General features: G+C 30.4%; 1 protein-coding gene across 2 annotated transcripts in view; it reads left to right on the top strand.

Moving 5' to 3' along the window:
• LOC111683356 overlaps positions 1-6,000 on the top strand; it is a 99,078-nt gene that overhangs the window by 79,423 nt on the left and 13,655 nt on the right. The window lies entirely within an intron of this gene.

The raw sequence follows: 6,000 nt of genomic DNA, 5'->3' as shown, positions 1-6,000 counted from the left end.
AGTTCTGTTCTAGTTCTGTTCTAGTTCTGTTCTAGTTCTGTTCTAGTTCTGTTCTAGTTCTGTTCTAGTTCTGTTCTAGTTCTGTTCTGGTTATGTTCTAGTTCTGTTTTAGTTTTGTTTTAGTTCTGTTCTAGTTATGTTCTACTTCTGTTCTAGTTTTGTTTTAGTTCTGTTCTAGTTATGTTTCAGATTTGTTCTAGTTTTGTTTTTGTTTTGTTTAACAATCTGCTTTATCTATATATATAAAAGAGTAGCGTTACTGACTGACTGATTCATCATCGCACAGCCCAAGCGGCTGAACCTAGAATTATGAAATTTTGACAGTAAATGTTTTTTTTGGTTATGTAGATCCACTAAGGAGGGATTTTTGGAAACTTGCACATTTACGAGGAAAATGGGGGAAAAAACGGGTAAAACAGGTTTTCTTAATTATCTTACATAATATTAGTAATACAAGAAAAAATTTTAATGCACCTGTATCGACTCTTAAAATGAGCAGATGGTCTAGTACTTATTTGAAAGTCGTACTTTTGAAGGGTAAAAATGTGTAAAAAAGGTGATTTTGGTACCTTTTTTAGCCCTTTATAACTTTTAAACTAATTAACATAATCAAATTTTTATAAATATTTTGGATACATCTCTCAAAATCATGAGACACCTGTTTCGTACTTTTTTAAAATTCAGTCCTTTTTGGGTGTAAAAGGGAGAAAACTGTATTTATGGTAGTTTTTTTTAGCACATTAAGAAAACTTTCTCGGTTTATTGAATTATTCATATTAAATTACGGACTAACTCTGTAATATTAATTGTAATAAAATTTTTGCTATTTCACTGCGTAAAAAAGTACCAAAAATGGGTAAAACGGGAAATTTAATTTTATTCAAACTCATTGAGCCAACTTTTATAAAATTTCAAAAAGTAGTTTATTTACTCACACAAAATGAGCTTTTGGTATATTATTTTGGAATTCGAGTACTAAGGCCTATATAGGATGAAAATCGTATTGGTACTTTTTCTTCCTTCAAATGATACTCTATGTATGTTCTTTAATATGAACTGAAAACACATGATTATTAAACATACACGGTCCTTTTTAGTACTTATTATCTCATAAATTGTACTTTTTTAATTTTCTAAAATATTCATTGAGCATAGTTAGAGCAGCGAAGCACCCAGGGTATGCTAGTTCTAATATAAGCTTATCAGCATCTTTAATAGTTTTATGCAAATACTACCACTAAATATCTTTGAAATGCCAATAATGTTTAGAATTGAATTTAACATAAAACTAGTTTTTGATTATATTTCAAATAAGTCATTCAAACGTAAATATCTTGATACAAGATTAAAAAAATAATATTTATTATTAAAATAACATCTCAATATGGTCAAGAGAATTCTCCAAATTCTCTGCATACCAAATTAAATTGAAATAAAATTAAATTCAAACTAAAAACCAATAACAATTGTAATTAAACAAATATAATTATGAAGCATATGTGTGTTATATTTTTGGCAAAAAATTTTTGTAAAATAATATATATAAATAGCTTATATTTGTTGTTATAATTGAACAACAACGAAATCATTGTATATAATTTACAGTATTCCTATTGCACATGTAAATAATTATTAATTATTTAGAAATTACAATCTACTTTTGGGGGTTGTACAATAAATTACATTAGTTTTGCATATTTTAAAGTTACCATTAATCTTATTTGCAATGGAAATTATTTATTAGTGGACAATGTAGAAGATATACCTAGACCAAGTACTTTTTTTCTATAGAAAAGGCATTTTAAAAATTCTGTAAATTTCTAATTTTTTATAATAATTGTTTCCAAATAGATTCTACATTAATTTCTTTATAGTTTAATGTGTCAAATAAATATCTTTAAAAAATGTCTCCTCAGAGAAAATTCCAGTTGACTCATAACACAGATATAAATGAAATCATTATTTTGTTGTCCACACAAAATGGGCGTAGCAAAACAGCAAATAGCATTAAAACTTTTTAATTTCCATTTCATTCAAATAAGCCGTCGACTAATCAATTCATTAAAATTACAATTAATTTTATGCTCCACACACAATTCAGAAAATGAGCTCACGTTTTAAAAGGAATCTGTCAAATACAATAATTATTTGTTTTAATTTTCACACAGATGAATGAAAGGAAAATATAAATAAGTATGAATGGATCATTTATATTATAACTTTTTGGTGCTGTACTTAAGTGTGGTAGATATTTGTAATTCCTTATTAAGTTCAGTTCTAGTTCTGCTCTAGTTCTGTTCTAGTTCTGTTCTAGTTCTGTTCTAGTTCTGTTCTAGTTCTGTTCTAGTTCTGTTCTAGTTCTGTTCTAGTTATGTTCTAGTTCTGTTCTAGTTCTGTTCTAGTTCTGTTCTAGTTCTGTTCTAGTTCTGTTTTCTAGTCTGTTTCTAGTTCTGTTCTAGTTCTGTTCTAGTTCTGTTCTAGTTCTGTTCTAGTTCTGTTCTAGTTCTGTTCTAGTTCTGTTCTAGTTCTGTTCTAGTTCTGTTCTAGTTCTGTTCTAGTTCTGTTCTAGTTCTGTTCTAGTTCTGTTCTAGTTTTGTTCTAGTTCTGTTCTAGTTCTGTTCTAGTTCTGTTCTAGTTCTGTTCTAGTTCTGATCTAGTTCTGTTCTAGATCTGTTCTAGTTCTGTTCTAGTTCTGTTTTAGTTCTGTTCTAGTTCTGCTCTAGTTCTGTTCTAGTTCTGTTCTAGTTCTGTTCTTGTTCTGTTCTAGTTCTGTTCTAGTTCTGTTCTAGTTCTGTTCTAGTTCTGTTCTAGTTCTGTTCTAGTTCTGTTCTAGTTCTGTTCTAGTTCTGTTCTAGTTCTGTTCTAGTTCTGTTCTAGTTCTGTTCTAGTTCTGTTCTAGTTCTGTTCTAGTTCTGTTTCAGTTCTGTTCTAGTTCTGTTCTAGTTCTGTTCTAGTTCTGTTCTAGTTCTGTTCTAGTTCTGTTCTAGTTCTGTTCTAGTTCTGTTCTAGTTCTGTTCTAGTTCTGTTCTAGTTCTGTTCTAGTTCTGTTCTAGTTCTGTTCTAGTTCTGTTCTAGTCTGTTCTAGTTCTGTTTAGTTTGTTCTAGTTCTGTTCTAGTTCTGTTCTAGTTCTGTTCTAGTTCTGTTCTAGTTTATGTTTCTAGTTATGTTCTAGTTCTGTTCTAGTTCTGTTCTAGTTCTGTTCTAGTTCTGTTCTAGTTCTGTTCTAGTTCTGTTCTAGTTCTGTTCTAGTTCTGTTCTAGTTCTGTTCTAGTTCTGTTTCTAGTTGTTCTAGTTCTGTTCTAGTTCTGTTCTAGTTCTGTTCTAGTTCTGTTCTAGTTCTGTTCTAGTTCTGTTCTAGTTCTGTTCTAGTTTCTGTCTAGTTCTGTTCTAGTTCTGTTCTAGTTCTGTTCTAGTTCTGTTCTAGTTCTGTTCTAGTTCTGTTCTAGTTCTGTTCTAGTTCTGTTCTAGTTCTGTTCTAGTTCTGTTCTAGTTCTGTTCTAGTTCTGTTCTAGTTCTGTTCTAGTTCTGTTCTAGTTCTGTTCTAGTTCTGTTCTAGTTCTGTTCTAGTTCTGTTCTAGTTCTGTTCTAGTTCTGTTCTAGTTCTGTTCTAGTTCTGTTCTAGTTCTGTTCTAGTTCTGTTCTAGTTATGTTCTAGTTCTGTTCTAGTTCTGTTCTAGTTCTGTTCTAGTTCTGTTCTGTTCTAGTTCTGTTCTAGTTCTGTTCTGTTCTAGTTCTGTTCTAGTTCTGTTCTAGTTCTGTTCTAGTTCTGTTCTAGTTCTGTTCTAGTTCTGTTCTAGTTCTGATCTAGTTCTGTTCTAGTTCTGTTCTAGTTCTGTTCTAGTTCTGTTCTAGTTCTGTTCTAGTTCTGTTCTAGTTCTGTTCTAGTTCTGTTCTAGTTCTGTTTTAGTTCTGTTCTAGTTCTGTTCTAGTTCTGTTCTAGTTCTGTTCTAGTTCTGTTCTAGTTCTGTTCTAGATATGTTCTAGTTCTGTTCTAGTTCTGTTCTAGTTCTGTTCTAGTTCTGTTCTAGTTCTGTTCTAGTTCTGTTCTAGTTCTGTTCTAGTTCTGTTCTAGTTCTGTTCTAGTTCTGTTCTAGTTCTGTTCTAGTTTTGTTCTAGTTCTGTTCTAGTTCTGTTCTAGTTCTGTTCTAGTTCTGTTCTAGTTCTCTTCTAGTTCTGTTCTAGTTCTGTTCTAGTTCTGTTCTAGTTCTGTTCTAGTTCTGTTCTAGTTCTGTTCTAGTTCTGTTTTAGTTCTGTTCTGTTCTAGTTCTGTTCTAGTTCTGTTTTAGTTCTGTTTTCTGTTTTAGTTCTGTTTTAGTTCTGTTTCTGTTTTGTTTTGTTCTGGTTCTAATCTAGTTCTGTTCTGGTTCTAATCTAGTTCTGTTCTAGGTCAAATCTGAGTTTTTTCTACTTTACACTTGAGACAGAAAGTGTTTCTATATTTCGTTTATGTCTTGTTAACAAGTTCATTGTTTTTTATATTAATTTAATTTTCTTGTTAAGCGATTATGCTAATTTATGCAAATTCAAATAAAGATTGAAGTTAATGCGTAAAATGCCTTAAAGTAGACATACATTTTTTAAATAAAATCACATTTACCAAAACATTTACATTATTACAACATTACAAACATTTTGTCTATCTCATTTTTAACAGGATCTCATTAAATATTTTTTTTTTTATAAAAAGAAACAAAACGAATAAAATTTATTTAACATACAACAGCATTAAGCTGTAACTTTATTTTTGTAGTTTGGTGGCGATGGCGACAATAACTACGACGACGACATAACAATTAACAACACAACAGCAACAATAAACAGCATTTTTTATACTTGTTATTGTCATTGTCGTCGCTGTTAATTCAAATATAATTTTCATGCTTTTTAGCCAGTTTTCACATTCAATGTTAAATGTTTAGGGCGGATACACTAACCAGTAAGAATCTAAATGCGTGTCTGTATTTAGTTGGTAGAATAAAAAACAAACACATACATACATATAAGTATAGAACATTAATTACAGTATACATTTAGGCTGTTAGTACATGAAAAATTTAACTCCCTGTATTTTGATATTCTTCCTCCGCACACTGCAAACAAGGGGATAACGCAATTAATGTAAACAATGAAAAATTAATGAAATTACAGCAACACAACATTAATAAATGAACATACATACATATTTTTTAATATATAGACTATACCGAGCATAATAAAAGATAAAAGAGCGATAAAAATTAAAGAACGTAAAAGGATTTGAAACTGAGCCTTTGGAAACAATACGAGAAAAACAATCAGCTTTCCTGCTGTTTACAAAAAAAAAAGAGATGTGATAAATAAGAACAAAAAAGACAAATTAAGATGATATTATTATTACAATGGAAAGGAAAATTATAAAAAAAAATTCTTTCTCACTTTATAGATGTGAAAATCTTTATAAATTATAAACTCTGTTTTTGTCATTATTGCTGTTATTAAAAGCTATGAAAAGAAGAAAGGTTTATACTTTATTTTCTCGTTCGTTTTCTGGAAAAATGTTTAATAACTTTTTCTAGTTCTAGTTCAGTTTTAGTTCAGTTCTAGTGCAGTTCTAGTTCAGTTCTAGTTCAGTTCTAGTTCAGTTCTAGTTCAGTTCTAGTTCAGTTCTAGTTCAGTTCTAGTTCAGTTCTAGTTCAGTTCTAGTTCAGTTCTAGTTCAGTTCTAGTTCAGTTCTAGTTCAGTTCTAGTTCAGTTCTAGTTCAGTTCTAGTTCAGTTCTAGTTCAGTTCTAGTTCAGTTCTAGTTCAGTTCTAGTTCAGTTCTAGTTCTGGTTCAGTTCTAGTTCTAGTTCTGGTTCAGTTCTAGTTCAGTTCTAGTTCAGTTCTAGTTCAGTTCTAGTTCAGTTCTAGTTCAGTTCTAGTTCAGTTCTAGTTCAGTTCTAGTTCAGTTCTAGTTCAGTTCTAGTTCAGTTCTAGTTCAGTTCTAGTTCAGTTTCTAGTTCAGTTCTAGTTCAGTTCTAGT

The sequence above is a fragment of the Lucilia cuprina genome, chromosome 4, assembly GCF_022045245.1.
Source record: "Lucilia cuprina isolate Lc7/37 chromosome 4, ASM2204524v1, whole genome shotgun sequence".
Classification (NCBI taxonomy): domain Eukaryota; kingdom Metazoa; phylum Arthropoda; class Insecta; order Diptera; family Calliphoridae; genus Lucilia; species Lucilia cuprina.
Note: the sequence above shows the minus strand (reverse complement) of the source record. Positions and strands in the feature narration are given on the sequence as shown.